The 12,599-nt window shown below is 40.7% G+C and overlaps 1 protein-coding gene across 2 annotated transcripts in view; it reads right to left on the reverse strand.

The window, feature by feature from the left end:
• The window catches only part of ADAMTSL1 (ADAMTS like 1), a 998,876-nt gene that overhangs the window by 150,904 nt on the left and 835,373 nt on the right, over positions 1 to 12,599 (reverse strand). The gene's annotated exons all lie outside the window — the stretch shown is intronic.

Consider the following 12,599-nt stretch of genomic DNA (forward strand, 5'->3'; position numbering starts at 1 on the left):
TTGGACTCTGAGTCAGAAACATCTCTAATGATCAATTTTAGGAAGTTCTGTTTACAATCTCAGGTACAAAGATTCTACAAAGAGAAGTTAGCCAAGAAAAGCAAGGCAAGCAGAACCTTTGGTAGCTAGGTCCACCTAGGTTTTGTAGCTAGCTCTGAAAATTAGCTAAAAAAATCTTTGGACTTACTGTTTGCCATCAGACTATAAAATAGTTGTATTCTCTCAATCTCTTCCTGCTACTCTGACACGTAACTATCTTTGCAACCCTTATTTTGACTACTTCCTCTCATCTATGCTATGTTTAAGGCGTATCTATAATGAACTACTCTGTTATTCTCAACTGATGTGCCATGGTTTTCTAACTGTCTTTACTCAAGCTGTTACTCCTAATCTTAAAATATATGTTGTCCTTTTGTTGCCCTCCAAAATTTCTTTCATTTCTGTATATCCAAATTCAATCCATATTTCAAGGATGGTATCTGTATCTGCAACAGACATATAATACTTTCTCCATTTTATTAGTTATTCTCCTTTTTGGGGGCTCTTCTATGAGGCAGGATGTGTGTCTGAGTCAGTTTTGTATCCCTTATAGGGTCCATCACAGCACCTCCCAGATAAGTAACGTATATGGTAAATAAACACCTGATAAATGAATGAACAGAAGAGAGTAAACATCATAGTGGGCACTTTGCAAACATTATCTTATTTAATTGGTTCCAGAACAGCAATAGACAGGCTCTATTGATTCTCCTCATTTTACAGTTGAGGAATTCTGAGAATCCGAGAGGCTGATTTGCCTAAGAACCCATAATTAGTAAGTTGTGGAATCAGGATTCCAGGGAGTGGCTGGCCCCAGAGCCTCTGTACTTCCTGTGGTACCATGCCGTTTCCAGGAAATTCCTTGAAAACTCTCCTATAACCATTTACAAAATTTTAAATGAATAGAAGAGGAGAGGTTGGGTTGAATTTCTTTCTTTTAGATCCTTGCATGAAATTTCTATAAACTTATTTTTAGACCCTTAGAATTGGTTAATTCCAAGTGGTAAAATATTGTGCGGTGTTGGTTTTAAATATGTCTACACATTCTTTGCCACTACTTCCCTCTAGAAAATGGAGTCCAACATGGACTAGGCTTTGCGACTCATTTCTCATGACAGAGTGAAGTGGAAGTAATATTATGTGACTTCCAAGGCTAGGCCATAATAAGGATATAGTTTCTGCTTTGTCTCTCTCCCTTGGATGGCCTGCTCTGGAGGAAGCTAGCCACTATGTCATGAGGACACTCAAGTAATCTTAAGGAAAGCCCACAGAGAGAAACAGAGGGCTCCAGCCAATAGCCAGCATCCACTTGCTGGTGGTGTGAGTGAGCTACCTTAAAAGTTGATCCTCCAGACCCAGTTTAGCTTTAAGGAATGCAACCAAATGAGAGACCTTGAGAACTGCCTGCCCAAGCTGCCCCCAAGTTCCTCATCCTCACAAGCTGAGAGAGGATGCTTATCGTTGTTGTAAACTACTAAGATTTGGGGAAAATAGTTATGCAGCAATAGACAACTAATACAAGAATCTCTCTGTCCCCCATGAGAAGTGTACATATGTTCATCAAAAGACATATATAAGAATGTTCATAGCAGCACTATTTACGATAGCCTAAACTGGAAACATGCCAAATATCCAATAATTGAATGAACAAAAAATTGATACATATTCAGATAATACTATTTAAAACAATGAGAATGAACTACAACTACAAACAACAACATAGCTGATGCTCATAAACATAATACTGAGTGTAAGAAGCAACATACATAGGAATTCATACTGTATGATTTCATTGATGTAAAGTTCAAAACCCAACATTAATCTATGTTGTCAGAAGTCAGGTTGGTGGTTACCCTTTGGGGTGGGGGGTGTGGTAAATAGAAGAGGAGCAGAAGGGAGGAGGGTGCTTCTGTCATATTGCTATTACTCTTCTAAATCTTGATCTGGGTTTGCTTTGCGAAAATTCACCAAGCTGTACGCTTATGATTTGTGTACCTTTCTCTGTTATACTTTAAAGAAAGTGTGGACTTTTTTTTTTTCAATTTTAAGTGAAAAAAAAAATTGTTGTGGGTGTAAAACAAACAAAAAAAAATCAAAATCCACAGCCAGACACAATGCTGATGACTCCCACTGTGTACGTCTCACAAAGGAGCTGTCTACACACTTAATACTTACCCAAGTTAAAGTACAGTAGAGACTCTGTACTCTACCACCTTGTACCATCCCTACCCCCACTGGCAGAAATTTAGCCTCTGGATTACCTTGTAGCATTCTGGCAGCCATGAGGCCACTTCAACACTGCTTGGAGAAATTCACAAAACAAAACAAACTTATCTATCAACTTGTGATAAAAGTACATTACATTCTCAAGGAAGGAGGTCACCAGGAGTTATTTGTGTATTAGGCAATTTGCTGATCCTGGGTCAACAATATCTGAATCAACGTAGGCCAATAAAAGGAAAAGGGAAGACTCTTGCCCTCCTCCTCCCTTACATAGAAGCTACAATTGTGGGCTACTGTGGCCTCATGTCCCTGCTGGCTGCTAAGGGACCCTCCCTGCATTCTGTGCTTTTGGCTGTTGCTGAGGGAGGACTGCAGGTCAGTGTGTGTGTGTGTGTGGGGGTGTCTCTGGGAGCAAGAATGGCTATAACTGGCAGCATGTGAGACCCTTGCAGACTTACCCTGGTGTGATGGGGCCTGGCTTCCACTCAAGCCCCCACTGATGGGGACCAGAGCCCTGGTCTGGGCTTCAGAGGGTGAAGGCACTAGTCCTTCTTCCTCTCTGTCTGGCTGACTTTTACTCATCTTTTCATTTCTACTTAATGCATTACCTCCCCAGGCAGGAGTGCCTCAAAATTTCACTATTATGTGGCTACATTAATGCCTCCCCCTTTGGGAAGTCTCAATGCTCTGTGAGTACCCCACTCAACTCTTCACTAGACGGGGGCATGGCACTGCATCTGCCTTGGTTGGCACCCACTGTCTATCATGCTGCCCGGCACGCAGCAGCTGCTCTGTAAGCACGTGGCATCTCACACTGAGTCGGATGTGAGTGCACTCCACCGAGCTGTGTGTACCTTCGGACTGGTCACTGGGCTCGCCCAGATCTCACCTGTATTTAAACAACTGTCCACCCCCAATTTAAAAATCCCAAAGCTCTGAACACTACGAATTTTTCTTAAGTGTGGGATTAACTCTTCAGGCGATAAAACCAGACCTGACTGTTAGGTTCCTGATGGGCTGCATCCCACTTGGTGTTAGCAATGACATATTTTACTGCAGAAATGTTAGCCTGTTGGATTATGGAGTACTTCCAAAGAATTTGCTGGTGTGTTAAACAATATATGCTACATTAATCCAAACATATGATTTCTGTCAGGCTTCAGGTGTGTTTAGCTTCAAAGTTGGGTTGTTGGCAAAACATTAGGGAATCTTTTCATTTCTACTAAATGCATTACCTCCCCAGGAAGGAATGCCTCAAAATTTTGCTATTATGTGGTCTACCATGAGGTCTTCTTCAGCATTCCCTTTCTACACTGCTTTCTTTCCTCTGTGCCCTTCTCCATGTTCCTGTCCCCCTTTTACAAAAACCAGTGGCCTGAGAGACCACACCTGATACCCTGTACCTTCAGATCTGGCCCTGCCAGCTCCTAGCACCTCCAGACCACAAGTGGCCAGGGCACAGGGGGCCTAACCCTCTCTACCCCCCACTAGCTGGTGTCAGACTTCTGCCCTCTGCCTAGCAGCTGGTCTACCTGCGCGGTTTTCTGACTCCCACTTTGTTTGCCTGATGGTACCAGAGCTGTGCCTTAAGTCTAGCCTATGGGACTGCGGTTCTTTCTCTCCACCAGCCTCTAACCATCCCTCAGCTAAGGGCTGAGCTGAGTCCCTGTAGCCATGAGCATAAATTATGATGTGACTGTAATCCCCCTGACAGCACACGTTATCACCAATAATGATGGTCATACTAACATTTATGGATTGCTTACAATGAATCAGGTACTGTGCTAAGTGCTTTAAATGCATTATTTCATTTAATCCTCTCTGCAGCCCTGTGAGATAAGTGCTCTTGTTATCTGCCTTCTAAGAACAAGGAGATTGATTAGTCATGGCCTAGAAATGTCTGCTGCTGAGTCTCACGTAGATGTCAATGCCACCTGTACCCCATCCACGTTGACCCCGGCTTGGACAGAGCGCATTGACGATGGGGCCGCTCCCATCCCCAGGGGACAGCTCTGTGGGTTTCTAAGCCCCAACTCTGCATGAGACCAGCCTCTCTCTTCCCAGCAGTTTTTTCTGAGGTTCTAGTAAGACTTAGTCCTGAGCTCATTCAAGAGGTGGGATACATGCATGAATCCATTTACTATTTATATTAACGCTGTGAAGCAGGTACTACTATTTCTTCTGTTTTACAGGATGAGGAAACAGGCTCTGCGAAGTTAAGTAACTTGTCTGAAGTCTCACGGCTAATACACACAAGGACCAGGCTTCAGTACAGGCAGCCTGGCTCCGGCAAACCTAACTGTTGTATCGCACTCCTCTTAGGGCCAGGATGATGAATACAGCACCAAAGCACATCCGTGCAATGAATTCTAGGATCCCTGGTGCTTATAGCTTCGAAAGGTGACAAATGACAGAACGACACATCTAGTCCTAAATAATAGAAACCAACACGCCAATACCACCCAGGACCATGAATGCACTTGCAGCTGTTATTTCAGGAAAGCAACACTGGTATTTGGCGGCCAAATGGGCAGGCGCGGCATGGTCTCCCTGAGAGAGGTGTTTGTTTTTTTGTAAAGGTAGTCATCAGAGTTAATGTTGGCAAATTGAGGACCCACAGTGGTTGGCACTTTTTAGCAGTTTGCATTTTATTAGTTAAACAAGGGAGGATTTTTTTTGCCTTCCCTGTGGACAAGGGCTCTTTATGCGAGTTGCCAAGGTTTTTCTCCCCTACCCTTTCAGAGAAGGTAATGGCTGTTGCCTCCAGCAACTCATTGTTTGTTGTTGGTGTAAAGGTACATAATTTCTAATTGCAGACTACCCACTCTCCCCTCCAAGCTCTCCTGCCGTAAGAACTTTCTCTTACTTTGGCTTTTGCAACAAAGTAAGGCTTCTACCTTTATTTGAAAATTTAAAATGCAGCTTTTACTTGAAGGAAAAACATCATGGTAAATTTAAATTATTTGGTAGAAGCATTGGCTGAACATGTGTGTAACCTTCCGGCTTGACCTCTCTGCCTCACATTTCTATCTCGTGGTGTTTATGAAATCCTCCGAAGATACTTGTTTCGCTTACGATGACTCTGAGGTCAGGAGGCAGAAGGTAACTCGATAAGAATAAATCAGACACCACTGAAAATTGCCAGTTCTAGAGAGCCTAAAGTAGGGAAATAGAATTCTCTCTCCATTTCTGACACTGTCTAAAACACTGTCCCACTTTCAGGTTCTTAGACTGTTCTTAGCCATTCCTAATTTGTCTCCACACCCCCCATTTCCAATCTATCCACGGCCCACAGCTGCCAAAATGTCAGGCCAAAATGCAAATATGATTATTTCACTTCCTCTGATTGAAAAGCTGAATTTTCAATCAGCTGAATTTTCCGTTGTGGGGTCAGGGTACTGCACGTTCTGGGCTCAGCTTTGGTCCAGTGCACTGGGTGGGGGCTGGGAGCAGAGGAGGAAGGAGGCATGTCTGGAGGTGAATTTTCCAATGGACCCTTTCTCTTTCCTCCATCTTTCTTCTCCTTCTCAGGGGCTGAATTTATAAGCCTGAGCCTTGGTGGGGAGTGGTCCACGGGCATGTGACAGGTCAGGGTAGCTAGGAGTTGAACACTGAAGGAAGGCTGAACAAATACATAAACACATAGATAATGGGAACCAGATTGCTTAGTGTCAGAGAAGAGAGTTACGAATATGGAAAGGGAGAAGACTAGAATAAACCTTGTGGTATTGCGACGGTATTGGAAATGGTGTGAAGTCACAGCTTTGACAGATAGATAGATGTAGATACAGCAACAGATATAAATGTGTATATACAAATGAACACGTATGTACATATTTGTCTATGCACCTATATTTATCTATACCCTAGCTCTGGCTACCAAGAGGCCTACAAGCAATGAGCATACCAAGTTGCTGGATCTTGGGTTCCTAAACACAATTCTCCACTAAAAGGAACCAGTTCTTACAGAAATAGTTCCTTCCAGGGCAGGGACTGAGAAAATAAAAGATGAGTGTGGGACATTCTGTTGTACCAGAAAACAAAGAAGTACTCAAAGAATGATGGGGATGCCAAAAGTCTACAGGGACCGGCTTGCGGGATCTCACTGGCCCAATGTGAACAATTTGACAGTCATAGATTTTAGCCCCTTTAATAAAACAGAAATCCATGAATGAATGAATGAGTGAACACTGAGGGAAGTAAGAGAGAAGGGAAAGATCTGACCTGCAGTGCAATGCCAATTAATAATCTAGAAGGAATGATGAAAGTTAGAAAGTTACCTTTTGGTAGTCATCATACTAATAATTCACTCATACAAGAATAATCAATGAGTGCTAAATCTGGTGGGTGAAAGTTTAATGAGGAACAGGATACTTACTTGGTCTCAGATTAGGTCCCCATAAAATGCTTGTTACATGCTATTAATAAGTGAAAGATATGTCTGAATTAATTTTACAGTGGAGGAACCTGGTTAAAGTCATCTTCACCAAGGGAAAAAAGTTAGCATCACCAATAATAGGACACTAATGTGCGCCTCATGATAAGAAACACTGACAAGAATGTAGCATATCTTTGTGATACTCCTGTCAGAAATTTAAAAGTCATGAAGAAACATTAGACAAATGGAAAATGAGGGTCATTATATAAAGTAACTGACCTGGAATCTTCAAAAATGTCAAAGATATTAAAGGCAAGAAAAGACTGAGGAATGGTTCTGGATTGCAGAGTCTAAAAAGAAATGACAACTAAATGCAGTTTGTGATTCTGGACTGGATCTTGGGCTTATAAAAGCCAAAATTGGAAAAATGGAAATATTTGAATGGGATCTGTGGATTAGATGGTACTATTGGGTCAATGTCATTTTTTTATTTTGATGATTATATTATGGCTATGTAGGGAAGATTTTTTTGTACTTAGGTAATAAACACTGAAGTTATAAGAGTAATAGGGCATTCTCTGCAACTATTCTAAATGGTCCAAAAACTGGGTACAATTAAGGTAGGAGGATGTAGGGCAAAAGGGGAGTCTGCATACTATTTCTGCAACTTTTTTAAAACTTAGAAATTATTTCAAAATAAAGGTTATAAAAAACATCGGTTGGCTTGGCTGGCATGTAATATGTTTCACAAAGATTTCTGATTTAATCTCAGGTCATCCCTATACTCAGCTAGGCACCCCCTTCTCCAACCAGCAAACTTCTATGCTTCTCAGGTTGTAACCCCAAATATCACCCACCTCTCTGAATACTTCCTTGATACCCTTTTTCTACCAGAAGAAGATAGTCCTTTTACTCTGTAGCACTCTACAGTGTCTTCCCTCCTAACGGCACTCTTTCCTTCCCTCTAGCTCACCTTCATTACCCTGCAGATAGCTGTCCGCGTGACTGTCTCCCTCACCAGACTATGCGCTCACAAGGGCAGCAAGGACCCTGACTAACTTATGGTAACATCTCCAGCCCTACTGCAGCGCCATGCAGAGAGAAGATGCTCAGGGAGGCACTGTGGTATCAGGTAGACCTCGGGCTCTAGAATAGGAATATCTGAGAACGCCTCTCCAGAATACCAACTATTTTATCCCCCATCCCATATTATCAACAGCCCTTTCCAACATGAAAAAATTAGAATGGGCACAGCCCAAATACCTCTAAAGATTGGGAGAAGGGTCAAAGGAGAAGGAGTTATAACAGAGAAGATAGGATTTAACAAATAACTATGATTGTGGAATTATTATATTGATATTTCTTTTAGTCTACAGTGTCCTGGAGCAGCTAGAAGGAAAAATCTAAAATTGTAGTACTATAACCCATACCAAACTCTGAAATCTGGTCTATAATGACTTGTTAGAATGTATTTTGAAATTTATTGCTCTTTTGTATATATGTTATACTTCACAATAAAAAACGTGTTTTAAAAAAGTAACTGTTTTAGCCATGCCAGTTTTTCTCACCTGCTAAATTACTTTAAAAAATTAAGGTTATCAGTATCACAAATGACTCTTGTCAAGCCTTCTTAGCTTTTATTTTTCAGTTGACAAATGGATTTGAAAAAAAAAGGCAGTTGTAGCAAGATATAATTCCCATTTCATTATAAGCACACCATTTGCCTCTGAACCTTTCTTTACAAAGCATGTCACACAGCAGAATGGCGCCCAAACATGGCCCAGTTACAGGACATCTTCAGCCTTCGCTCATCTCCACAGCATCTCCTGGTGAAAGTATACCGTTCAAGACCCACATGCCTGTCCGCCTCTACCCAGCTTGATTTAATTAAAACGTTTTAAATTCTGGTTCCCATTCTCTGATCACTCTGTCTTCTAGGTGATCATACATTAAAATGAGAAAGATTGTCTGCTGGCTGCTGTAATAATAGATATAAGCTTCCCGACAAACAGGCTAAGAGGGCAGATAACTTGCAAAATCTCTTCTGCCCTTAAGAGTCCAAGACTTTGGTTGCCTTGCCTAGAATTCTAGCTTGGAAATACATTATTAAAAATGGGGGTGGTGGTGTGCTGCCACGGTGGCTCAGTGGTGGAGTCTCGCCTGCCAGGCGGGAGACCCGCGTTTGGACTCCTGGCCCATGCACTTCCCAAGCAAGCCAACAAGCAAGCAAGCAAACCAACAAAAACCCAGGCACACAGAAATCCAACAAATGGTGCTGCAATAATGGGATATTCACACAGAAAACGAATGAAATGTGACCTCACCAATATAGCATATCAAAAAAAAAAAAAAGTTGCAGAAGCTAGAAATAAAAACCTAAAATTGTGGAACGGTAACCCACACCAAACTTTAAAATCTGTTCTATAACACGTGTTAAAATGTACTTGGAAAGTCATTGCTTTTTTGTATATATTCTATTTCACAATTAAAAATACATTAAAAAATGTCGCAGAGTTGTTCTCTGCATAATCAATATCATAGAAGAAATTAGGAGTTACTTAGATTACAAACACACATGTCCTCTGCCATCATTTTTCTTTGGCTCTCTGACATCTTTTGGTTTTCACTGCAGTTTTTCTCCATCTTATCTTAATTGATTAGCGTCATCACACACAGTTCTCCCCCTAAATGTACTCCTTTCTTTTTCCAGAACTATATCCCTCAAATAGAGTGTGTTTCTGTCAGGCTCAACGCCTTGCTGGTTTCTTAACACATCATTTTTCTTTTTCACGTGAATTTGCTTCCAACTTTCCCTGTCTGGAATGTTCTCCACGTTTCTATATCAAAGTCTGATTTGAGCCTTTCCTCATCCAGAAAGGTTTCCTTAACCATTGCATCACACAGCAACTGCCCACACTCTTTGCAATCTTATTGGATTTACCATCATTTTATTTTTGTTTATTTACATTTCATATTTATATTCCATAAGCAGTTAGTACACAGCTGCTCCAAACCAAGCGCTGGAGCATCTTATTTTATACAAGCTAATTTCCTTAAGTATTTTTCTCTTGTTATTACCTTAAGCAGAATATAAGGCTTTTAAGATTTGGAATCAAGTCATATTTTAGGGTCAGGGGATTTGTTAGGTGTCCATCAAATTAGGACATCAAGTTCTTCCCCTATTTATTCAGTTGCAGGTATCATTCCTCACTAAAATGCTACAGACTTAAGTATTTCTCCCTCAAATTAGATCTCTTGAGTAGCTTAATCTGTTCACTAACCTTGTAAACAAAAGCCTTTCTGGACATTTATATTCTGCAAGTGAAATGTATAGGAAGGTAAGTTCACAGATCCAATTCTATTCTCTCCTGCATGATTCTGTCTCCTCTTTCTTCTCGTCACAAACGTTTTGACCTTGAAACTTTTCTCCCACCCACACATTCAGCCATTCACGTATACATGGGTGTGCATGCATCCATGCATTCATTCATCGAAAGTCTAGTATCTATCAAGTTTTGTGCTAAACTACGGGGCCATAAAGATTATGAAAATTTCTTGACCTTAAGGGTTTGAAGAGATAAATTATTAACACTGTAAGAAGTGCTGCACATTTATTCATTCAACTAGTATTTATTGAGAACACTTGGTGTGGCAGGCTCTGTGTGAACGCATAGAATGGAAAGCAAGATAGTCATAGACCCTCATCTCTTGGGGCTTGCAGTCTAGCGTGTGAATCAAGGGGGAAGAGGCAGAGTCATGGAAGGCTTCCTGGAGTAGGTTACCTCTGGGCTAAGTCTTGAAGGGTGAGCAAGAATTAGCCAGGGAAAAGGCAAAGGTATTCCAGAATGAGGTGTAGGAAAACATGATGCATTTATTTATTCTCATGCTCAGGTCCAGAAAGAATACTGAGTAGGAAGCCTAATTCTAGGAAAAGTCTGGCTCTGACAGCTCTCTTCCTCAATATAATTAAGGGTGGATAAGGGAGCCTGGGAAGCAGAGGCACTGTGGGGGCAGCCCATCCCCCAAGGGCAAAGGGGACTTCAGCTCGATATGCTTGGGATACTACTGACTGGCAAATGCCTCAGCTGGAATGGCCAATGTGCTCCCCTGCAGTCCATCTAAGGGCTGTCATTCTTCAGTGGAAGTTCAAACAGGACCATAGGACAGGGTGCTTCAAGCAGGCCCTCCTCCCTATAAGACCATAAATCCAATTTAAGCCTGGTGTGACAGAGGAAAATAAGAGAGCTGGTTCTCTCGGAGAGATCTCCCTGTTTCTATCTCCACAGTCTAATGTGTGAGGAGGCAGAGGAGGAAGCAGCTAGCTATTGATTCAAGGTGTGATTAATTCGGTCAGTGCTGGGACCCAGACACAAACACACACCCCTCCCTGCAGGCAGCCTCCTGCTCAGCACTGACCAGGAAGGTTTCTATTCACCAAAATGTTTTGTTTGCAGGAAGTGGAGAGCAGCAGTGCCTATACTCTTAAGGGTATTTACTTGAAGAAGAAAGTGAAACCTTTCACAAATGTTTTTAGGTGTGATCACACAAAAATGATCTAAAATAAAATTTCAAGTAAGGTTTACTCAAGGCAAGTGAAAGGACCATTTTCAGGCTAAAGTCTGAATAATTTAAAACTCTCATGTTAGGATTTATATAGGCTTATGAAATCTCTCATTTGCTTTTGATTATCCATGATCAAAATATGGATCAAAATATGGACAATCATGATAAATGATTATCTCATTTACTGCTAAGACTTTTATCCTTGGAACACCCCCTCCACCATGCTAGCTTATGCAAATTCCTGGGTCATCTTTTCTTTTAAGTACACATTTATACAATTAAAGAAGCTGTTGGTTTATAGAAAAATAATGCAGAATATATAGAATTCTTATATACCCTCCCCCCATTAGTGACATCTTGCATTAGTGTGGTATATTTGCTACAATCAGTGAAAGAATATAATTATAATTCTGCTATTAACTATGGTCCATGGTTTAAATTAGGGTTCACTGGGTTGTACAGTCCTATTTGTAAAAAATTTTATTCTAGTAACATATAAACAACTTAAAATTTACTCTTCTAACTACACTCAAATATAAATTATGTTCACAACGTTCTGCAACCATGACCATCATCCATTACCAAAACTTTTATATGACCTCAAATAGACCCTCATGATATGATCTCTGAATTAATTTACATAATTTAATTTCCAAATTAATTTACATACTTTAATTTCTGAATTAAAGCAGGCTCTCCACCCTGTAAGACCATACAGGTTTGCTTATTTAATTATTTAATAACAGTGGGATTACATAGTATTTGTCCTTTTCTGTCTGGCTTATTTTACTCAATATGACCTCTTCAAGACTTATCCATTTTGTCAGTATACCATATTTCGTTGATCCATATCACTCCATCTTTTGGCAATTGTGAACAATGCTGCTATGAACAGTGGTGTGAAAATACCTGTTCAAATCCTTGCTTTCACTGTTTTGGGGTACATACCTAGCAATGCAATTACCAGGTCAGGTGGTAATTCTATTCTTAGCCTTCTGAGGAACTGCCAAACTGCCTTCCACAGTGGCTGCATCATTTTACATTTCCTCCAGCAATGGATGAGTTATACTATTTCTCTGCAACCCTCTCCAACACTTAAAATTTTCCTTTTTTTTAAAAAAAAATTAATAGTAGCCATTCTAGTGGTTGTGAAATGGTATGTTGTGGTTTTGATTTGTATTTCTCTGATGGCTACTGATGTTGAGCATTTTTTCAAGTGCTTTTTGGTCACTTGTGTAGTAACTACCTTGGAGAAATTTCTAGCCAAGTCTTTTGCCCATTTTAAAATTGGGTTGCTTATCTTTGTCTTGTTGAGTTGTAAGATTCCTTTAAATATTCTGGGTATTAAATCCTTATCGGATATGTGGTTTCCAAATATTTTCTCCCATTCTTTAAG

This window comes from Tamandua tetradactyla, chromosome 2 (genome assembly GCF_023851605.1).
Source record: "Tamandua tetradactyla isolate mTamTet1 chromosome 2, mTamTet1.pri, whole genome shotgun sequence".
NCBI classification, from domain to species: domain Eukaryota; kingdom Metazoa; phylum Chordata; class Mammalia; order Pilosa; family Myrmecophagidae; genus Tamandua; species Tamandua tetradactyla.